The 25,018-nt window shown below is 36.5% G+C and overlaps 1 pseudogene; it reads left to right on the top strand.

Annotated features, from left to right (window-relative positions):
• Positions 1–25,018, top strand: part of LOC119060900 (WD repeat domain phosphoinositide-interacting protein 2-like) — a 149,685-nt pseudogene that overhangs the window by 54,366 nt on the left and 70,301 nt on the right.

Here is a 25,018-nt window from a genome sequence, read left to right on the forward strand (position 1 = left end):
TTGAACTCAGACAGCCAGGATTTGACTCCCTGTTCCATCCTTCCTTCCCCTCTGTGTGAAGTTTGGCAAGTTTCTTCAGCTTTGCAAATATCAACAAATAAGTATAACATTGGGATAATAATGATATCTTTATTACAGCTTGATAGAGGTTTACATTAGATAATAAATGTTCACGATATACTTGGGGTAGAATAACTGCTCTCTATATGTTATGTTAGCTATTATTATTAGCTGGAGAAAAGATTGAAAATAAATGTCAAAGAGGACTTTGAATGCCTTGCACAAGAGTATAAATATTACTCCATAAGTAACAGGAAAGCACTGAGGTTTTTACAGAAGCACACGTGATAGATTAGAGTGATAATCTATAGCTTACAAAGTGTTTTCAAATACTTTATTTAATTTAATCCTCATTAACTTTGAAGGGATGATATTTTGATTGTGATTTTACAGATAAAAAGACTAAAACTTAGGGAGAATAAGGGACTTGTCCAAGGGCTCACAAGACTTAGTAGAATAGCTGTGATGTAGATTCAGGATTTAAAGTCAAAGGACAGTGTAATTTTTGCCATAACACAATTATCAGATGATTTAAAAGACATATATTGAGAAACTAAGAAGCAGAGCTGTTTTAGTTATTCTGAATTTGAAGTACAGAATTTTTAAAATGTTGATGGGTAGAACATATGTACTAAAGGAACATAGGTAACAAGTTTGAGAAGATGGAAACTTTTATATTGGTCCCATTTGTACCACTTCTTGGCTTTGTGACGAGCTGTAGATAAATCATTTAACCTTTAGAGTTGTAGGGTCTCCTCATTTGAGTAAAAGAAATAATCTCATTTCTTGTAGTTTTCCAAAGGATCAAATGAGACACTCTCCTCCTCCAAAGTCACAACAAACAACACAGAAAACTAAAAAAAAAAAAAAAAAAAAAAAAAAAAATAGCACACATAAAATAGTATTCACTTTAAAAACTAAAGTTCCCATTCCCCTGATACCATTTAAAATCTTACAAGAAAAATAAAGTAACAGTGAATTAAATGAAAAGAGAATCAAATATGTTTTATTATTAAAATAAAATCAAACATGCAGAAAACTGGGAAGGTTTTCAATAGCATTTACATGTGGTAACCCATGCAAAGTGGCAACTGTGCTTTCCCTTACTGACGCTGCTCACCAGAAATCTTTTCGGTGGGATCTTTCTTCCAGTTTGCACTGTGAACATGCAGACCTGTTTGGGTTTGTTGTACATACCACATGTGCTGAAGGACATTTTACTAAGTTTAGTCCTCAGTACAGATGTTAATGAATTTTTGCTTTTATGGCTTTGCTTTCTGTGTCCTATCATGTTTCCAGACATATCATCTTTAAAGAGGCAGAAGTAAAAACCTAAGTATTATTCTCAGTTTCCTTTATTATTCTGAAGACCCTTGGGGGTCACTGGGGTGGTGGTAAAGGGTGTTTGAACTTTCTGTTCATTCCTTTCTCCAACATATTGCTTTCCTTCTTTTCTATGTATACCCAACTAAATTTATACCTGATTATTTCTAATGGAAATTTTTGAGATTTATGAGTATCCTCAAATATGATGCCGTGCATACTAGAAATTTCCATAGCTTAACATATTTTTGGAGAGTTTAATTTGATAACCAACAACATATTATAAACCTTTATAAAATTACTGCTTGGAAAAAAATGGGACTCTGACCTGTAGAACTTTGGTAAAAGCTACAGCATCTGAAGTAATTTAACTACTTTAAAAAAATTTGTATTAAGAATTTTTTCTCCCTACCCCTATGGCCTAAATTACATAATCTCTTACTTTCCTACACAAGTTCATAAGAAACCAGTGTGGAAAAGCTTCAGATGAAAAGAGAATTTGCCAAGTGGTGAGATGACAGATTAGAATATGTTGAGCTCGGTTTTGTTGAAGTGTTAGAGAGAGCGCTGTGGTTTTTGTACTTAAGAGACAACTTGGGACACATGACAGTGTAATGTATGTTGTTGAAAAGCCATCAGCATGTGAAAGAACTTTACTGTTCTATAAAGATAGTTCTGGTTTATAAAGAATTAATCTTCTTTGACACAGTTAGAATGTTAGAGAAGTAAAATGAGAATAAGCATTTGAAACTGCATATTCTAGTATTCTATTTTACACAGGAGGAATCTGGGCTCAGAAGAGAGGTGAGATGCTTAACTGAGGTCTCACTGCTTGTTGAGGCTTCAGTCAGGACCCTGACAAACTGACCCTGGGCCAGTGCTCCCTCCTATGGTAAACCTCCTTCCTTTTCCCTCAGTGGGCTCCATATTTTGTTTACCTCAAAACAAAAACACCTTATCTGAGATTGGGCTTTTCCCTTTTCCCTCATAGGCAAAAAACAAAGCAAGAATGGAGCCTAGTTCCCAGCATATGAGTCAATTCCAAGCAAACTGATATATACCAACAAACAACTCTATGAAGGAAGGGATGTTTTATGGACCAAAGAAATGACCTTTATGCACATGGAAATAGAAGTTGTGTTAAATGCATAGTAAGGTAGAGGAACAGATGAATTCTATATAAAACTAGGTCAAGTTGATGACAGCAGCAAGTTACTAGTCAAGGACATTCACAGGAAACCTTACTGAAACATTTTTCCATGCTTCCTTAGGAAAATACTTCAAATCTTTGACTTGGGAGAAAAAAAGCACTCAGGTAGAGAGAGAGTTCCTAAATCATCACACTTTTTCAAAGAGCAGTTCTATTGCTACTAAAACCCTCCAATGTTTAAACACTTAAAAACCAGATATATGTGCTAAATAGAGTTCATGTGACATTACTGTGAAACAGAGGCAGCACAGATGATGAATGCAAGGCTAGATTACAGTTTGAAAGTCTGCATAATGAATGCTTCTCCATATTCACCAACTAAGTAAAGAGGAGAGAAAGCAATGCCAAACTCAGGAAGGCTTCCCAGTGAAATGTAGAAGAGAAATATGCTTGGTGTAACTGCCAAGTTTTATCTCAGTGGCTGAAGGGTGCAGGGTAGTCATTGTGAATGAAAAGTGACATGCTCTTCAGAATTTGCTCTCAGGGGAGACTACTAGCTGTGAGGTGCAGGGCTGTCTTCACAAACCTAAAAACATTCAATGTATGAAGTTATATTGATGTGGGAAATCTTGAAATCAATTGCTAAAAGGAACTGGAATGGTTGCCTTCAATGCTTGTATTTTCCTCCAACATAGATAGCTTTCTCTCCATCCTAAAGCACATGAGATCAATCAAGTTTAGGAAGTATCGTATATGGTATGGCCTGATCCAAAGTCACTCTGCTGACTCCTTGTCCTCCTCTAAATCGACTCATTGAAGTGAAATTCCGTACAGGAAAGTTTTCTCTCGCCTTCATTCTATAGTCATCTGCGACCCCTGAAGCCTGCCCTGTGTTTATATTATCACAAATCAAGTCACTCAGTAAAAAATGGAGTGAGAGGAAACAGGTGAAGAATAAGGACCACCTATGATCACAGATGAGCAAAGAAATCACCAAGGCAACTGAAGGGAGATGCATTTGAAAGTCCTGAAAGAGGCCAAAAATGAGAGGGCTTTACTTTTCCCTCGAGGAAGTAAACAAGCAGTTTCTCTTTACCAGCAAATGGTCAGTGAAATTTTCAGTGTTTGGGAAATGCCTACAACTGTACTTGGTAAAACTACCTTCCTGATCACAGTGATCACAGACAGGAGAAGCTGCATTAAAAAAGGAATTGAAGGAAATGAGCTACCAATCCAGGAATCACTCATATTGATACAAAGAGATAAGGATTATAAGATTGAGGTGAACACATTAGCTGGTTTGCTGAAAAACTAAAGTCTTTTCCATAAAAGACAAGAAAATTGTGTTTTAGGGACTATTTAAGGAACCCCATGGCAGTGGGGTTGGGGATAGCTAACATTTAGGTTAGGCTATCCACTCTATGAAAATTTATATGAAAGTGGGATTCTAATCTTAGGAAATAGCTTATCATGATTGGAATATCCTTATCAGACTCACCAATGACTGTTTTATTCGGCCAAGAGGGTCTAGATGTGGATGGGGAAAATGAACAGTAACTGCCTTCTCTCTTTACAAGGTGATTAGGAAATTTATACCCTGTAAATAGTTGTTTTATAATCATCCATTAATAAATAATGGCTTAAATCTTTCCCACAAAATAAAGTGACTATTATTTCCTTCCATGAAACACGTTCAAATATTCATGATACTGTAAAGAATGTTGACAGATTCTGTTGACTTTTCTTAAGCAGTACCAGTTTAGCATTCTGCAGTTAACCAGAGGATTCAGGTAGACTTGGTCATAGGTAGACAATCTGCAAGTAAAGCTTTCAGTGTCCATTGGAGATGACCAGATGGAGAGGGAATCCAGGTGGCAAAGTTTATCTCAAGGTCAATGGGTTAAGTTAAATCAAGAAGCAGAACAACAAAACAAATAAACAAATGAGCAAAATATAACCAAAGACACTAAAATTGCGAACAGACTGACAGTGATCAGAGGGGAGAGGGGAGGGAATTTCAGGGAAAGGGGAAGGATTTACAGGAACAAGAGTAAAGGACACATGGATAATAATGAAGGGGGGTGGAAATGGGAGGGAGGTGGGGAGGGATAGGGGTTTGGCTGGGGTGGAAGTAAAATGCAGAAAACTGTACTCGAACAACAATTTTTTTAAACAGAAGCAGAACAAAGAGTGCATCCTTCTCTTATAACTTCTCTTAGAGAGTGTAGGCTGGAAAAAATAGTGAGTAGAAACCAAAGAACACTACCTCACCGTGAGCTATATGGAATAATTGTTGAGGTTGTAGATGGAAGGGTCAATGAATTAAAACATTTTTCATCTCCAGAATTCAAAGCTAATTAAAGAAAAACACGAGTGGCAGACAGGTTAAAAACAAAACAAAACAAAGCAAAAAACAAACCCAGCAACTCCCCAAAAAACTTTATCATGGACCAAACCTGGAATGGAAGACAGGATTTTGAGGTGTAGCCAAAGGGCCTTACTAAGTCTTTTCCCATGAAGTAGCCAGACTTACCCAACCAACTCCTGGCTCCCTGGACCACTGCACAAAACCTCTGTAGGGCCAGTCCCCTTGTTGCCTGTCAGAGAGCAGACAAACAATAGAGAGAGTGCAAGGTGTCAGCAGCTGAGAGGCTGTTTCTAGAAAGATGATGGAGACAGTGCCCTTACCGACTTAATCTTCAAGTGTATTTGGTATAAGTAACTGCAGTATAGGCCTCAGCTAACAGTGGTAGGGTTTGATTTGATTTCTAGACGTGACCTGGAAGCTATAGTGTTTACCAGTGGCCCATATGTCCTGGACTATATGCTTGATACTAATAATATGTAAAGTTAGGTTTCAAATATTTTCAAATTTGTATGTAGATAATTATATGCAAATGGGAAATCATAATCAATTTATGGTAGATATGTTACTAATTTAATTAGAATATCATTTATTCTGGATTTCTCCCCATTTCAACCATTTTAAAGCAAGGAGAGGTGTTCAATTGAATAAATATTTCTTTTAAAAGCCTCATTGTGCTGCAGGCGCTGTCTTGATAACACATAGAGAAATGAGTGAGACTAATTCCCTGGCCTGAAAAGTCCTTATCACGCAGAATTTACAGACATGTGGCTGATTAGGTGCAACACAACAAAAGTACATTGATAGAGGCAGTGCAGAAGTAACAGAAAAGAGAGAGTGCTCAGATCTGACATCAGGAAAGGGTGGGATTTTAATCAAGGGCAAAAGTGTCCTTCAACAGGCTCCCATTGGGATGAGAAATGACATTTTAGGTAGCAATAGGAACAATTCTGACAATAATAGGACACTTTGTGGAATTACAGATAATGATATTATTGAATAGTAGAATTCAACTGTAGATTTGACGGGAGTTAAAGGTTGAAGTGTAGGTTGAGGCAAGCTCTGAAAAGTTATTTAATGTTATGTTTGTGTTGTTATTTTTTATCACTTTGGCTTATTATTGTTCTCTTAATTAGCAGCAGAGACTTCCATTTCTTTCTAAAGATTAGGTGGGGACTAGATATCATCTTAGTATTTCCACCTTACATTTGCCATACTTGGAAGGTTAAAGGAGTAGGAAAGCAATTATAACCTTGTTTAGGAGAGAAGGGTCTTTGTACACTTACACGGGTTTATCACTAGGCCGTGCTCTTACTTCTGTGACGTAGTAAACATTAGACGCAGTCCTTCCAGCATTTCTGGGGCCAATTTGCATACCAAGAGTTAGTGTGCATCATAAATAAATAAACACATTTGTACATCTACAGTACTTATTTGAGAGCCTGTGATTCACCCTGCTGTCAGGAAATAATTGTTCACTTCAAAAGAGCTTGAATCCAGCACTGGTGATTGCTGCAAGAAGAAAAAAAAGAGAAGGAAGGAAGGAAGGAAGGAAGGAAGGAAGGAAGGAAGGAAGGAAGGAAGGAAGGAAGGAAGGAAGGAAGGGAGGGAGGGAGGGAGGGAGGGAGAGGGAGAGAGGAAGAAAAGAAAGAGAGAGGGAGAGGAAGAAAGAAAGAGAGAGAGAGAGAGAGAGAGGGAGGGAGGGAGAGAGGGAGGGAGGAAGGAAGGAAAGAAAGACATCTCTGGCTCTGAACTGAATTTTGGACCAGAGTTGTAAGGTCAGCCTTACCTCCAGGGGGAGTACCTCATCTTCCTATAGGCCAAATATTCTGTGGAAAGCCTTTTCCATCTCCCTGTTCTATCAGAAAGACTCAGCATTCCTGAGCCGCCTTGCTGTAGCAGCACCTGTGTACAGTAACTGATTATTTCTGCCAGGACATCCCCATGAGGCTGAGGAGATCAAAAGAGGTTTAATTCAAATGGCTTGACTGTGGCCTATTCACTAAGCAAATCACTGTGGGGAGTGAGTATCTGTTCCCACAATATTTGTTATTATAGATAATGACACTGCTTCCGTACCAGGTAACTGATATGGAAAAATGGGACACAGTCCATGTCCCTGCTTGAGACCCCAATTGTCAGGTTAGTGAAGGGTAGCAAGATATGTCACCCAAAATATGCTCTTTTGGCATTTTCATTATTTGGAACTGTAGGAACTTGAATGGGGCAGATACAAGGAGAGGATTTCTTTGAACTCTCTGTTTCTATGAAAACACAGATTCTCCAGAAAAAGTTCAACTGCCAAAAATTCTCTTCCCTCCCAAGGAGTTTCATCACGTAGGAAGGACTGACTCACAACAGAAAAGGAGACATGAAGTGGATACCACTCCCAGACACACTTTGTCACAAACTGTCACGCCTCCTATCTATTCTTCTAAGAGCCCATTCATCTTCCCAAAAGGCCAACATCCCCTCTCCAATTTCTTTATTAAGATGGTATTTAAGCCTGAATTCTAAGCCACCTCAAGGAGTTAATCATTTTTCCTGGGTATCTCCCATGAATATATGAGTTATACATATGAATGAAATTTTGTTTGTTTTTCTCTTATTAACCTTTTATGACAGCAGCCTTGACTAAGAATTCAGAAAAGTAGAGGAAAAATTATTTTCCGTCTCTTGCATTAGTTTGCCCTGAATCTCTGTCATCCAGTCACTACATTCAGTGTGATGACATTGAACTTATCCCGTGATGCTTTGTTTTTTCCATCACTAGAGGTACATAAGGACCCCGAGGCACGTAAAGCACAAGGAAGGGAATATCTTTGCAAAAGCTAAGTGGGACTTTTATTTTTACCTGTATGGAGAGTGCACTCAAGGATTTTGTATGTTAGGGACAGACTGAGACAGGTTTTTGAAATCTTAGAATCTGTAGGGCTCACCCTGATTTTATGATAGTGCTAGAGAAAGGCACAGTCTGTGGTTATAATCAAGGGAGACAGAATGATCGAATATGCTTTGTAGCAATCCACATTGGCAAGGGTAGGGTGTATGACCATCTGGGATACTGAGCCTAGTTGACCAGCAAGGAAGCTGCTGCAAGTATTCAAGCCTGGCTCGAGAGAAGCAGTAGTGATGGAGAGAAGAGACTACACTCAGCCGTCCTCACTGAGTATATCCATATACTATTAACGTAGCTTTCATTTCTAGCGCATTATTTCTTAGGAAACATTTGTTGCCTATCCAACTTCCACAGGTTGGCTCATGGCTCATTTATGTGAAGAAAGGGGATTAGGTTGGGTCCAACCACTAATGACTCATGACTCACATTTGGGACCTTGCTCTCCAAGGAACGTCAGCTACCATCCTCCTCCTGACTTTATGAGTTTTTTATGAAAATGAATCCTTCTCTTGCATGAAAGGGTCCTCCTCCTACCAGCCTCTTCCTGTGTGGAGTCTGCTTTTCACCTGAAAAGAAATGTCAGGTGTTGGTTCTGTGTAAAGTATGTTGCTGCCAAGATAAAGAAGATACCTAGAAGCAATAATTTAACAGGCAGACCAAAATAACTGTCCAAATGGTGCTCTTATAAAATGCCCAGGAGTAAACCGGACATTAGGAAAAGTTAGGGTTGAAGGCAACAATTTAAAGGTGCAATTTTGAATTTCACTATTGATTATGTCTAAAAGAGCTAATTACACATAGTTCTCTAATCCTTTGGTAGCCAATATATTTTGCAGCAAAAAGATTTTCTGAGACAAAGGATATACTTGTAAGACAAAGAGATGTAATCATTTACTTAAAAAGATAAGCCTTTATTTTTTTAAGATGAAGTATTTTGCAACATTCGCTAGACTGAGGATAGGACAAACAAATGACTAAGGAATTATAGTTAGCAGTTACCTAATAATCACATCAGAGCATTTTCATTGTTTTTGGAATTATCTTACATATTTCAGGAAGAAGCACTAATCCACTGCTGTCATAGATAAAAAACAAACAAATAGAAAAAATAAACCCACTATGACTATAAAATGTATCTTATTCTCAAAGGGATGAATAAAGGCCCATCAACCCCAGAGAAACTTCTACATAAAGTTTCAGTGCAGATATTAGGCTGACATTTTCTTAGCAGAGAATTCAATTAGAATTGTATAGGCGAAGGGTGGGAAGAGATGAGCAGATGAAATCTAACTTCCTTCTCTAGTGCATGCTGTGAAAGCTACATTCTCACCTCCACAAACTAGGGGATCAAAGACACCGAAGATGCAATTTTTCTTTCAGCGGTGGGTGGCCCGAGTGCCTCAGTCCAGTTCTCCTTTCATATTAGAAAGAAAGCTGAAATCATTGTCACTCATATAATATCCCATTTGTTCCGCTGCTCTCACTAAATTTTCTGAATTTCATCTGGGGTCTCTCTCCCACTAGGAAGATGAACCCATGCTGCAATTTCTCTATTTAGACCATGACATAATTTCTTATTTAAGAAAAATAAAGTGTAGAAACATTCATTTTTACAAAGAAGTCTTGCCATTGAGAGAAAATCTTTTTATTAAAGAAATAAGCTTCAGGTCATTAAATTGTTATATTGCATAGATTTATGCAATATAACAGGTTAGCTCTATATTCAATATAACAGAGCTATATATTGCATATAGCTATATATTGCACATATATATTACATATATAGTTGCTATGTTGTTAATATAAAAGGTTAACTCTGTAAACCTTAAAAAATGCCTTTTGCTTTTTCTTTTAATTATTATCAGCATTCTATTTTTAATGATCACTGAATCATATGATTACAAGGGACATTCATCAGAATAGCCAACCATTCAGCAATAAATTCCGGTGACATATTCCTTATGAGGGCAGGCACTCTTCCTACACAGGCAATTTGTCTTCTGTCCAGTGGTTCTTGCAATTCCCTAACTGCCCACTTGGGGGGGGCAGTGGGAGAAGTGGAGCAAGAGGGAAAAATGGAAATCACCCCACTTGGAATTACAGGAAATTATTGTGAAAAATATGTTTAAAATCAATAATAAAATAGGTCATCCTCCTATAAATCCCAGGAATGTGTTGGATGGGGCTGGAAAGAGGTACAAAAAGAAGTTTAAGAATATATTTTTTTCCTGATGAATTTTCTTCTGTTTGAAGAAAAGGGTTTAGTTGAAGATATTATAGAGCAGTATATAAAATGCTCAGGGGGAGAAAAGCATAACATAAAATCCTTAAAGCCTCCAACTTTAACCTCCTTTTCTCAAATACTCCCAAAGATATTTATAATTTATGCCCTTATAGGATCTCAATACACTGTGTGCTGTGTGTTTATTTAGATCCTTTAAGTTAGAATAAAGACTAGTGTAAAAAAATGTGAAAGAGATTCTTTAAAAAGTAACATACAATGTAATATATGATGAATTAAAAAAGCTAGTTGGGGTTGGGTCTTATGAAGGGACTAGGACAACTAAAAATCTCCCCTATTCTCTCTGTAACTCTCTCTTCTCCAGATTCTTACAGGGAATCCTGACCACCACATCCACCCAAGTTTCCATATTCAGTGCTCATGATACTCAGAGATGAATGACCCATTCTTGTTCAATCTCAATTCTCGATTTCTGGGAGAGACAATTAGATTGTCTCAGCTTGGGTAATCATCTATGGCCAGGGATGCTGGCTCACATAGTTTAAATTTGACCATGTTGGTAGAAAACCAAAGTATGGCTCAGAATTTAGTTATTGGAGAAAAAGTAAATGACTCTTGAATGGGAAAGCTACCCCAAATTTTTCCAGTACATCAATTTAAATAATGTACTAGGTCAATTTCTAAAATGTCATATTTTATCATGAACCATATATACTTTTTACTTCTCTCTGACATTTCCAGGAGGGATAAGGATATTACTCTGCAACAGAACAGATACACTATTTTTCAGTTGGTGCACACTTGTGTATAAGACCAAATTATTTCTCAACTTACTTATGTAAGAGAAAATGGAAAAGCAGTCAGCCCAAAGTTGATTTCTTTTCCTTGACTCTATCACTGTGCCTACAAAATTTTTATGCTTCATGTTTTCCGCAGTGATTAGGCAGATCTATATTATAGGGAACCATAATGTTGATTATATTATAGTCAACCATATGTTGACTCTGCGATAGCATACTTTTCTATTTGTTAGAACTGAGCCCACCATATTTTGGACACAGGCAATGGAAACCTCACTATCTCTCAGTTTAATGCCAAGAGGGCATTAAACACGTGTGAAAATGGTACAGCTGGAGGTATCGTTGCTTGAGTTGAATAATTGGAGATGCCTGACATGTGATCTCTACCGTGTTTACAATCCCATGAAGACATTTTAGAATTCAAAACCAAACTCTAGGTCTTGCTTTGGTTTTTGTTCTTCACTGTACTCTTTGTTCTCTGATTAAAGTTTCTTCTTTTTTTCCTATGGTTTACAACATGAAGAGAGTTTGGAATTGACTTTCAAACTGACAATTTTCCAATGCTCTTGAAAGAAAATGAAAGAACAACAAAAAATTGAACTTAAAAATGTTCAAGATGTTTTTTTGAAATTATAATACATTTTTCTCTACTTTTTACATAAGTAAGCTATATTTCTAAAGATCTAGACATTGTTATCCTTGTGTTAAGTAATCAATATGCGCCATATATTCTCATACTTTCAACTTTAGTAGTAGAAGTTTCTATTTAAAGAAATACATTTTTATGTTTTGGTTGACTGCCTAAAATGAGATCACTCTTCTCTACCCTAAAGGGTGTATCTCATGAACTAGTGTGGAACTTTGAGCACTGTATATTTTTAAAGCAAAAGAAGGTAATTCACAGATATTTTTTTTAAAAAGTCTTTTTTAAGGTTTTTAGAGAACTTGTTAAAAAACACCCACAGCCATATTTCTAGTCACATTCCCTCTCCTGCCTCTTCTCCCCACAAAATACTCAGACTGCCAACTTAAAGGAAAAACATAGTCAAGCCAGATAAAAAGCGTCCAAATGAAGAGAAAGTTAATTGTGGATGGTGATGGGGGTGGTCAAGATGATCTGTTGATTTCATTGGAATGACTGCATCTAGTCATTCCTTTCTCAGGCCCCTGGCATGACAGCTGTCATTCCCATGGCCCAATACATCTGGTTTTAACAGTGTTCATCTAAAATTGTGCTTCTTCCTCATTGCCAATCATTTCTGACTTATGAGTCTGAGGAGGGGACCTTGGGAAAGAGATCTTTGGAATGCATAGATAAGAAAATAAGCAAAAACATGAGTAGGAATGTGCATACTTGGATGCCCTGGTTTAGAAATGTTAAGCAATAAGCCAGATCTTCTGTCTCTTCACTGAATCAAAATAAAACCAGAAAGAGAAGTAATTTTTTAATGTGATCGTCAAAGGCATTTTGAGCTTCTTTTTTCTCCCATGCCTTCACAGCCCAGTGAGTTGTCACAACAAACATAAATGAGAATAAAATGTAAAATTTAAACTTTTATACCTGTTGCTTTTTAGTCCTTTCTGCTTCCTATATGATTTTAAAAAAAGCTAGGCCTTTATTCTGAGTTGTTACCATCTCTTACTTATGCTTTGATCTTGGTTGCTACTCATAATAATCATAGCACACAAACTTCCAGTGTCCTCACCTGTAATGTGAGGATGATAATACTATCTACTTCTTAGGATTGCTTCACAAGTTGAATAAGAGAATTGGGTCTAATTCTTTATATCTGGCCTGGCATATAGTATGAGATCAAAGAATGTTAGCTATTGTCATCCTTAAAACTTTTGTTTGAAATATAAAGCATATGCCTCTAATGTAGATTTATAGATATAATTATAGTTTGTTATGAGTCAGAAGACTAGGGTTCTAGTACTATCTCTGTCACTTAACACCTCTCTCCTAAGCTTAGAAAATGAAAGGTTATTGTTAAGGTAACCTCTGGCTCTAAGTTTCTTCTATATTTGACTGTTCCATAGTAAATGTTTTCTGCAGTAAATATGGGCAAGAGATCTACTCTCTACATTATTTTCTTTTTGGAAATGCATAGATCAAAAGTGAGCTTTGTTTTTTTTTCTGGAAATAGGTTTGATGATCATCAATGAGTATCACTTTCTTGGGTATTTCTGAGCACATATCCAGTAGAAAAACTTTATTTCCTTACCACTGACTATTTAGAAAAAGAGCTGGTACAATAACCATACTGGATAAACAGTGTGGTCTAATGGAAATTTCTGTCATATTTCAGGGCTTATGGAGTAGAAAAATGGTGGCTGGAAGGGAGGGTGAGCTGAATTGGAGCAGATCTGGGCGTTAAACAAACACTAACATTCATTCTGTGCTTTCTAGGCACCAAATCCAAGTTCATAGGTGGTTTTGGCAATGGAAGCATCCAGGATCCCAATAGGATATTTATAAAAGGCATAGACAGAAATGGGTTGGAGAACAATGTTGGCTGGAAACTGGACAGGCAGTGGCTTTTTTACAGGAGGGTTGTGCACAGGGAGCTGACAAGCAGATATGAGTATGTCCAGGGTCAAGGTTAAACTCAAAGTGCTGGAAACTGGGGCACATGGGCAGCAGGGAGAAACAAATTACAGAGGCAAATTCCTACACTATACTGATATGGGAATCTCTAAACATTCTCTCCTCTTACTCTACAATTCTAGAATAGCTTATCAAGTAGTCCCTGGATTATGGGAAATAGAAACAAATACTCTTAAGAGGTGTAGTGCATATAGTTTATGAGTGGCAGCTGTTGGTTGAAGCAGCCCCAGGTTGGAAAAGATCAAACTGGCAACTGTTGAAAAGAGTGGCTGCTCTGAGGGTGTGGAGTTAGTCATGAAGTTAAACACCTGTGAGGCTGGGGGTAGGCGCCAGAGGACTCTGGGAGCTTGGAGTAAAAGATCCAAAAATAGGGCTAGGGAGAAGGAGACTACCAAGGAAAGCAGGTAAATAGATATGGAACAAATTCTCTTTCATTTCATATTTTATAAAAATAATAAAAGTAGCCCTGGCTGGTGTAGCTCAGTGGATTGAGCGCAGGCCTGCGAACCACAGGATCGCAGTTCGATTCCCAGTCAGGGCCCATTCCTGGGTTGCAGGCTGGTTCCCTGCAGGCCAGTTCCCAGCAGGGGACGCACAAAAGGCAACCATACATTGATGTTTCTCTCCCTCTCTCCCTCCCCCTTCCCCTCTAAAGATAAATAAATAAAATCTTAAAAAAATAATAAAAGTACATTAGTAAATATACTAAAAAATTTTAGTGTACTGACTATACTTAGGAGAATATATTCAGGAATACTAATTCTGAAATCTTACAAGCCAATGTCTCAAAAAGCACCTTCTTAAAAAAATGTGGCCTCTTTGATTAAATGAGTATATACCAGTTTCTGAGATCCCTATGGCCTTTGTTAACATGTCCTCATTTTTTTCTGAAGATTAAAATTACAATATTAATACATTATTTATATTCTCAGTATTTTTGACCTATCGACAAAGTCTTCACTTTGTTTCTACCCTCAACGGTAACTATAGCACCAAGCCCCAAATCAAAGCTATTCATCACAGCCCAGAGTGGACTCCAATCAATGCCAATAAATTTTAAAAGGCAGCAGCTATGGTACAAGATTATTAATTTTTAAATAGAAAATAATACAATACAAAACTGTAGCCCCTAGGGCCACTGTTAACAGTATTCACATTATGATGTTTTGTTTAAGAAGAAATCATTACATTCCCTTGAACTTGAGTTTGTTTTCATTAGAAATAAATACTAATGACTATATATTTTCATCAATCAACAAGTATTTATAGAATGCAAGCTGTGTGCAACATGAACAACTAGGCATGCATTGGGGATTAAGAAGTATAAAAGAACATAAGAGAAGAAAATATTTTTGCAAAGAGAAAAATCTAGAAATAAAATAGTTAAGTAAACCCTGGCTGGTGTAGCTCAGTGGATTGAGCATGGGCCTGCAAACCGAAAGATCTCAGTTTGATTCCCCATCAGGGCACATGCCTGGGTTGCAGGCCAGTTCCCAGCAGGGGACGCACAAGAAGCAACCATACATTGATATTTCTCTCCCTCTCTCCTTCCCTTCCCTTCTAAAGATAAATAAATTACCTGGCTGGTGTAGCTCAGTGGATTGAGCACGGGCCTGCAAATCAAAGGATTGCGGTTCGATTCCCAGTCAGGGCATATACCTGGGTTGCAGGCTGGTTCCCTGCAGGCCAGTTCCCAGCAGGGGATGCACAAAAGGCAACCATACACTGATGTTTCTCTCCCTCTCTCCTTCCCTTCCCCTTTAAAGATAAATAAATAAAATCTTAAAAAAAAATAAATAAAGATAAATAAATTAAATTAAAAAATAGTTAATTATGTAAGAGAAATGATACTATTCATATAAATATAATAAGCTCTATAGTGTCTATAAAAGGGAAAGATTGATAATCGGATGGTCAGGGAAGGATTCCATAAGTCTACAACCTGAATTTGGTCTTGTAAAATGGTCAGATTTGGTCAGCAAAAATGTCAAGGGGTGGCATCTCCAGCCAAGGTGATGGTAAGAACAAAAACATAAAGGCAGGGATATATAAGGAATAATCAGCAGACAGTGAGAGAACCAGTCTGGTTGGAATGGATGGTTCATGAGTAGGAGAAAATGAAAGTGAGTAGGAGAAAATGTTAACCCAACAAATATAATTTTAGAAGGAATTAGAGAAAGTCTTCAACTTCAGACTGTCTAGCAGGAAATCCTGTCTGAATTTGTATTTGATCACATGAGGAATCATGGTCATGAATATTTTAACCTTTATAAATAATCTGGCTTTTACCATCTGTCTATCCTTTTTAGTCAGTTGTTATCACAGCCATTTCTGCCATACACATATAAAATTAAGTAAATAAATTAATAGTTCTGGAAAAACCATCAATCATGTGGTCCAAGTACCTTACTTTTGGGATTAGGTATTTGATTAAGTGTTTAAGAATGACTTCTGGACAAAGTATAAAACAGTCTTAGAAGAGTGGTAAGGGATACTAGCTATGATGAGGGCCGAGTCCAATTGTTTTAAGCATTTAACTAATAGGTATTAAGTGTGCTCTCTACCAACAACTTCTTATTTTTTTCTCTCTGATTGTTGCAAAGTTGAGGCAGTTATGCTCAGCACCTAAGGAGTCTAGCCTGCAAATCCAAGGGAATATTTAATCTAAAATATTTTCTCTCTTCAACTTCATTGTAGTTGAAGACTACACCTTAACTCAATAACCACAATTTCAAATACTTAGACTTTCTTAGATCATACTTTAGAGAAAAAGATAAATCATATGAAAAGGAACACATCTTAGTTATTTGTTGGATCACAATAACTTGGAGTATTTTGGGCTCAGTATATACTAAACTCATTTTCCTGTACCTACTTTATCTAGAGCATTGATGATTGGAGTCAACTGTCAGAGTGATGACTCCAAGAACCCTTACTGCTATTTCTCATCAAAGAACTATTCAATCCCTTGCCACATTGCTCATGGAATGAGTGTTCAGAGAGTTGGAATGGTTCTCAGCAACATATAATTCTCTCAATAACTCTCCTTTCATGGTTTCTTCACTTTTTCCTGTGCATATGACCTCTTTATTTACATTTTAGAGCTGACTTTGTTTCTAATTCTCAATTCCAATTACACATTTTCACCTGCCCACTAGTATCTTCAGGTTTCTTTCTCAACACAGTGAATGAAATAGGCAATTGTTTGCTCTTATACAGTTTATATGCTAGTTGCGAAACAGATTATATATAAAATGTATATGTTCTATATATATATAGTGTGTGTGTGTGTGTGTGTGTGTATTCTCAAAGCAGCCTGTGAATCAGTGAGTATTGTTTTTCTCATCATCAGGCTTGTTACATAACTTGTGAGAGAACACACACCTGGTAAATGGCAGAACATATGATCTGTATGCCACTGTTATTTCTGTTACAAACCAGAAGTGATCTAATTATCTGCTTTCTCTGATTATTTCATCATTCTGCCTTTTTCCATTAAGGGGAATGGAAGGGGGAGGCAGGCTAATTGAATTTTGAGCATTTTAGATAATATTTACAGTTTTTGTAGAAGATCATATATACAGTTATTATAGATTAAATTATAATCTATAAAGTAGGAAAGCCCAGTTGCTGGCACATGTGGGTTCTTAATAAGCAACTGCTACTGAACAAAGCTATGTCATATTTTTTCTAAATTAATGTGGGTTTTTAAATGGGTTATTTTTAGACACTATTTCTTATTTTAATGACTGAGATTCCAACTATCTTTTCTCACCTTTGATTGACTAAACCATGTGTATGTTCTTTTTAAATCGCTTATATCCACTGAGGCTTTATGAAGAAGATCAGGAAGTATGCCTTTAGTTACTGCCTGACTGCCTCACATCAAACATTGTGGTTACATCCTAGAAATTAGCTGTGTCAATGTGGAATTATCCAGGCACTCCTTGGCAGCAAGATGCAGCGAGTGTCAAATTAAAGTAGCTAAGCATGATGGATGATAATATAGGGGAGACTTGGGGGAAGCTGTTTATGGGTTGTTCTCAGAACTACCTAAATAGAAAAGAATACCCTCACACCATCATATATTAAATACCAAATGTACCATCACCAATGTTTGATAAGTACATAGATATATCCATACACTTAGAGTTGTACGAAGTTCTCCCATCCTTGGGGATGCTGAACCCTGCTATATTATTTAACAATCTTTCCAAACGTAACCGTTTAATATGGATCGTTGATAAATGTGTTGAGGGCCAAGAACAGTGTTTATTAATTTACCACTTTGTCTAACATGTAGTTTCATTATTGGGACCCATCATATATGTTGACATAATATTGATATTATTTTGTAGCTAAATGGAAAGCTGATTTAAAAGAATCTCTTATCTGCAGCTTACTTAACCTGTTTTCTGAAATATTGTCTCTTCTGCATAGCCACATCCATTATTTCATGTGGCTTCTTACCCTTTTACTCTAAAGCACAAAAATAGGTAATTACTTTTTTATGTTACTTTTTCATATGTTTATGAATTTTAAAAACAATAATGAATTTCAGGTTAGGCACCACTGGCAATTAATAACTCCTTTTAAAAGGTCTGCGATTGCACCTGAGCACATCTGCCAGTTCAGCAGGTCATTAAATTCCTGAAAATACTATTTCCATTGGTCATTATGCCCTCTATGGAGATATAGGCTATTGGTACATCCTCCCTCAAATACTTGAGAGCAATTTCTTTGTTTTATTGTTGTTCAGTTACAGTTGTTCCCATTTCACCCCGTTACTCTCCCTGCTCTGCCCACACCCACCTCCTACATTCAATCCTCCCCTCCCCTGTTGTCTTTGTCTATGGGTCCTTTATACATGTTCCTTGATGACCCTCCCCCATCTTTCTCCCATAATCCCCCTTCTGCTTCCCCTCTGGTTGTTGTCAGTTTGTTCTTTATTTCTATGTCTCTGGTTCTATTTTGTTCACTTGTTTGTTTTGTTGATTTGTTGATTATAGGTGAGATCATATGGTATTTGTCTTTCAGTGCCTGGCTTATTTCACTTGGCAAAATGCTCTCCAGATCCACCCATGCTGTCACAAAGGGTGGGAGCTCCTTTTTTCTGCTGTATAGTATTCCATTGTGTAAATGTACCATAGTTTTTTGGTCCACTCATTTCCTGATGAGCACTTAGGCTGTTTTGAGCACTCGGGTATTGTAAATTGTGCTGCTATGAACATTGGGGTGCACGCATATGTTCTTTTGAATTGGTATTTCAGGATCCTTCAGGTATACTCCCAGCAGTGGAACTGCTGGATCAAAGGCAGTTCTATTTTTAGTTTTTTAGGGAATTCCATACTGTTTTTCATAGTGGCTGCACCAGTCTGCAATCCCACCAACAGTGTACTATAGTTCCCTTTTCTTCACAACCTTGTCAGCACTTGTTAGTTGATTTGTTAATGATGGCCATTCTGACCAGTGTGAAGTGGTATCTCATTGTGGTTTTAATTTGCATCTCTTTTTATGGCTAGTGAGGCCGAGCATCCTTTCATATGTCTCTGGCCCCTCTGTATGTCCTCCTTGGAGGTCAGAGGTCCTTTGCCCACTTTTTAATTGGATTGTTTGTCTTCCTGGTATGGAGTCATGTGAGTTCTTTGTATAATTTCTGAACTTGCGTCTTAGTCAATGACTTTAGATGCATTCATATTTGATATCACAACATTAACAAATTTCCAAAGTCAAAAAGCTCTCATATGAGCCATTAGTAAAACATACAATCATCTACTGATTGATTGATCTGTTGATATATCAATTTATCCATCTGTCATCTCTATGATTTCTTCTCCAGCTGAAACCAAACTGGGTTGCCATTTCTACAGAATTTTGGGAGATAAATAATGTGTATGTAAAGTCCTTGTCTTATTCTGCTCAGGCTGCCGTAAAAAATGCTATAGACCAGTGGCATAAATAACAGATCATTTATTTTCTCATAGTTCTGAGAGCTGGAAGTCTATGATCAAGTTCTGGTGGGAATGCCCTTTCTTGCTTGCAGATGGCAGCCTTCTCTCTTGATCTCAGATGATGAAAAGAGAGAGAACTTTGTGTTTTCTCTTCTTATAAGGACAGTAATACTATTAAATCAGGGCCCTACCCTGATGATCTCATTTAAGCTTAATTACTTTTTTTGTAGGCCCTGTCTCCAAATACAGTCACATTTGGAATTAAAGCTTCATCATATTCATTGGGAGGAGGGGGCACCATTTTATCTATTGCAGTTCTGTATAGTTTTTATACTTCCAAGTATACATATGAGGAAAAATCCACAAATGGCATTCTAAAAAATTATTTTTTTATAACTGAGATGAGGTCAAATCCATTGGTCAGAGGACAGCTCTCCTTTATGTCTATGACAATTGCATTCTTGTTTGTTATACCATTTAAAATGTAATCATTTTCTTTTCCACAATCATGTAATTGATCTATTGGAAAATGTGCTTTAAAATATTAACTATAGCTTGCCTCTATCCACCATCTGTAAATTTTAAATACACAAGTGGATTTCAGGGAGATTTTAAAGATGCATATTATATGTAAAGTTTCATTAAATGTACACAAGATGGGATACACATATCATTTTAATCTGATGTACACAACTATCTACCTACCTATCTATATCCAGAACACATGTGTATAGATAATATATGTCAAAATATTCCCTGAAGCTCCTTAATTACACCATCCTTCACAGTATACAATTTAATATAAATATAACAAGATATAAGAAAAATGATTTTGATAAAACTCAGGATTTAAAAAGTTGTAAATTGTAGAATTAACACATATGTTATGTTTTTTAAAAGTACATTTTTTCAAATTGTGTTCTGCATGGTACCTTAAAATGTCACTTTAATTAGAAAAAAAGGCTAATCAATTTATAAATATCAGATAAGAGACCTATCTGTAATGGACAGTTACAGGAGCCTTGCACTCTCTCCTGGCATTTATTAGAGATCATGTAATAAATAAAGGCAGTGTTACAAGTCAAAAGAGTCAGGTAAACCTGAACATGAAATCTGGATCTACCTGTTGATTTCCCATGAATTTCTGGCTCTTCCCTTCACTTCTCTAAGTCTCAGTTTCTTCATATATAAAATAATCATTGATAAAAAAGTTATAGAGCTACTGGGTGGACTAAGCTTTTGACAATCTGCTTGAAGTGTCTAACATTGTGCCTTACATATAGTAGTACAGGATATGTGTTAGTTCCCTTTCCTTTCCCCCTCTCTGTTATTATAATACTGAATATAATACCCAGCCATGGTGTGGTTAAAAGCTTTTAGATCACAAACAGTGCTCACATACACATGTGGAGACCACCTGAGCTCATGGCTGTAGTAATAGGTACGGTTATCCACAAGGTGTGGCTCCCTTTGTTATCCACAAGTAGCTACAGTTATCCTTTCTAATTGTAGAAATAGGTACAGTTATCCAGAAGGGGCTGGGTTCCACAGCAGAGTGTGGCAGATGTTTTCTCCTGGGTAGGAGCAGCTCAGTCCCAGCATCAACCTCCTTCCCGACTAGTAACCATGTCTAACTGTGAGCTTCTGTTGCTTTATATAACTGATCTTATAGAAGTAAAAGTGGTAAAATCAAAAGGGTAAAGAAAAGACAAGAAGAGTTTCAAAGCTTAATTGTCCTCACCTTGGTCTAGAGAGGGCTGATTAGGTATCATCTAAATAAACAGTTACTACCCAGTAATATATGTCAACAGGGGGGTTTCTAAAGTCACTGTAGAGCCTTGAGCTATTGCACTGGTTTGTCCAGGAGAGAAAACGATGTCGTTGTTTCAGGGCAAATGACATTGCCCCCAAACCAACCTCACCTAACCTGTCAAGATTTGTGAAGAGAAGGAAGACTCAGTAAGCTGAATTTTTTGTTGTTGCAAGGTAGGGATGAGATTGAACATTTGAAAATACATATTTCATATTTTTATTGAGCACTTGTTATATTAATAAACCCTGTACCAGGCACTGGAACTAAAATGTTGAATAAAATGGCTGTGGCCTTCAGTCCCCACACAACTCATAGTCTCTAGAAATGACATAGTTTTCAGCATTTCCTGACTCTAATACAAGACTCATTTGACTATTAAAAATATTTTCTTTCTTGCTGTTTTCCCAGATGTCAGATTTACATCTTCTCTTAGTCTTTCATATGGCTCTAATCCCAGCCTAGCTTACCTCAAATATATTCTCCCCTTCTCACCCTTTTTTTGTTGGGATTGGTGGGTGGAGGAAAGTGTTTACAAAACATTTTTATTTGGGCTCAAATCAAGGTGAATCACCACTTTCTCTGAAAGTGAAGTTCCTGAAAGTATTACTTCCACAAATCATCTATTGGACAATTTGGGATCTTCTTTGGAGAAGAAGGGTCTGTCAGCAGGTGCTTTGGGAGAGTTTTTGTTTTAATCTTATTAAGATAAAAGGTAAGGTTTCTGTTTATGCACTCTTTTCCAACGCTGAATGACATCAGAAATCCATAAGTTATACTAAATTCAGTGTCAGGATCTAGCTCTGGGAGCAAATTGAGGAATTTAAACAAAGTGCCTTGATGAAAGGCACACATAAAAATGTGCTACCCTTGTTTCTGCCATACCCGATACCCTGATTTTTAGGAGCAGCCATAAATTTCCACTTATTCATACATTTTCTTTGACCTAAACCTCAAGAACATAATGTCCTCTTCCTGACAGCTGATGGCCTTTGAAGTGCCTTCTTCCTAGGAAACAAAATGAGCATGGTAGGCTGGCCAACCTAAATGTCTAATAATAGATAGGATTTAGGGAGTAGGAATGGGTGACTAATAGTAATGACTGTATTAAACAATAGAGAGTATGTATTGATTATTTACTATTTGCTTTATGTGCATAAATACATTTGACCCCTGCAACAACACTATGAGGCAGCTCCTAGTATTATCACATTTTACAAAATGGGTAGAGAGGAGTTAAAAACCTTACAATCACATAGCTAGGATATGGCTGAGTGAATTTGAATTCAGGAAGAATAGTTCCATAAACTGCCCTTAATCACTACACTACAGAAAAATATTTTGCTATCGACTCAGAAATAAAACTAGCCCACTCAGTACTTATATGTTTAAAATCTTCTTTATTCATGGTGACTTGCAAGAGAGAGCTTAGCCTTTTGTGAAATTTTTCAGCTGTTGAATTGGGGACCTCAGCCAACCACATTTCACACACAGATTTAAAAACATTTGAAAAAACATAGTTGGTAAAGGACTTGAATGCAGAATATATACAAAACCCTCAAAAATATAATAAAAATGCAAACAACCCTATTAAAAAATGAGCAAACTATTTGAACAGATTGTTCACTGAAGAAGATGCACAAGTGGCCAATAAGCACCAAAAAAGATTCTCAACATCATATGTCATTAGGGAAAGAAACCTAAAATATCACAATAATATACCACTGCACACCTGCTGAATTGTTAACAATTAAATAGACTGATCATACAAAGTGTTGGTGAGGATATGGAGGAACTATAACCTTCATAAATATTGATGTTTATGTGAATTACTACAACCATTTTGGAAAATAGTTTGGCAATTTCTTAAAATGTGTAGCCATTCTACTTCTTAATATTTATCCACAGGAGAAAAGAAAGAATATATCCACATTACGAATTGAACACAAATGTTCATATTGAATTTATTTGTAATAGCCAAACCGGGAAGCAAACAAAATATCTAACAATATTTGCATGGCCAGATAACTTGTGGTATAACTATACCATGGAAGGACAACTCAATGATAAAAATTTCACTCAGTCTCAGACTAATTATATTGAGAAAAAGAAGCCAAGAATAAAGATTTGTTATTTAATTATTCCAATTATATAACGGTCTAGACAATGCAAATTAATCTATAGTGACAAAAAGAAGAACAATGATTGTGAGGGAAAGCAGTGTTAGGGAAGGATAAGACACAGGAATTAGGCTTGAGAAACTTCTTGATGCAACAGGTCTGTTCACTATCTTGATTGCGTTTATGACTTTTCAAAGCTTATCAAAGTGCACACTCTGCTGTGTGAAGTTTCATGTGTGTCAATGATACCACAATAAAGCTGTCAAAATTAAATGGCAAGAACACCCCTGTTGCCATACACAGGAATTCCTCTTAAGTTTTTCACTGGTGGTGGTTTATGGCATTAACATTTTTGGTGATATTTTTATGCATATTGTTCTAGAACTCTGGGATACTAAAAATAATTCTAATCCTGGTATATGATTCTACATGCCTTGAAAGTATTTTTGCCTGTAGGAAAGTCTCTCTTTTGTCCTTTGAATATACCAATGGATGCTTTTTCCTGACATAATTTAAATAGGCCTGACTACAGGTGTGGAGGGTGACATCTGATCTCGTGAGAAGTAGAGCCATTTGATCAAACTATGTGCCATGAGATGTGCATCTGGATCATTTAAGGGTTTTATTTAAAGGGGTCAATCATTGCAGGATGTCAGAAAAGTCTGTTTTTCTAGGTTATAGAAAAAGTAGACTTCTATGTAGGACTGCAGGCTCTCCTGCTTGGTTCACCTTGGTCTTGAACACTTGCTTGCAGGTACACATTTCAGTTCTCCTAGTGCCCATGAGTAAATTTTAGAAGCCACTTGGTTCTGTTTTTCAAACACACACACACAAGTTACATACATTGAAGTCTTGATCAGTGTCCAGTTAACATTCTCTCTACCATGGACTATTCCAGACAGTCAATACACTTATTAATTAAGAAAGTCACCAATTTTAGATTTTCAACTGTGGCATTTCAATATTTATCTTGGAGATTTATATATATCAAGAATAAACCTAAGCATTCACAACCTTTTTGTTTTCTTTTACATTTTAGTACAATAATGTACATGTTTTTGAATATGCATCAGAGCTTTGTAACATTCTATAAGGGAAAAAACGGCAAAATAAAATCAAGCAAGTTATGAGCATGTATGAGTATTACAGATATATTAGTGTCAAAGTATGTCTTTTCAGTTCTACCCTTGGGAAATGCTTAAATCTCTGAAAAATAGAGATAATTTTCCAGGCAATTTTACTATACATTTCTTACAGTAGAATACATTTCCTTTGGTATGCTATTATACATTTATATGCATATTTATCGATACACATATCTACACACATATAATTAATGGCCATCAAATATGGTCTTTTTATATTTTTTACCAAGCCTAAAAACTTGTTATAATTTAGCATTCTTACTTTATATTAGTAATCAAATGGATATTTATTTTTTATATTTTGTAAGTATGATTCAATTTCACATTGTATTATGTTTTATATCATATTAATGCCTATAACAAACTCAGTTTTTCATGAGTTAACAAGTTCTAACCCTTCAAGACAGAAGTGTAAACAGGACCAACATTCATGAGTCACCTAATTGTTTTTCCTCTGCTGAAAGTAATAATCCTTGTTTGATTCACAGCCTTACGTGTATCTATATTAACTTATACACATATACTCAAATCCATTCACACACACA

The sequence above is a fragment of the Artibeus jamaicensis genome, unplaced genomic scaffold (genome assembly GCF_021234435.1).
Source record: "Artibeus jamaicensis isolate MK-2021 breed Jamaican fruit bat unplaced genomic scaffold, CSHL_Jam_final contig_465, whole genome shotgun sequence".
NCBI lineage: Eukaryota > Metazoa > Chordata > Mammalia > Chiroptera > Phyllostomidae > Artibeus > Artibeus jamaicensis.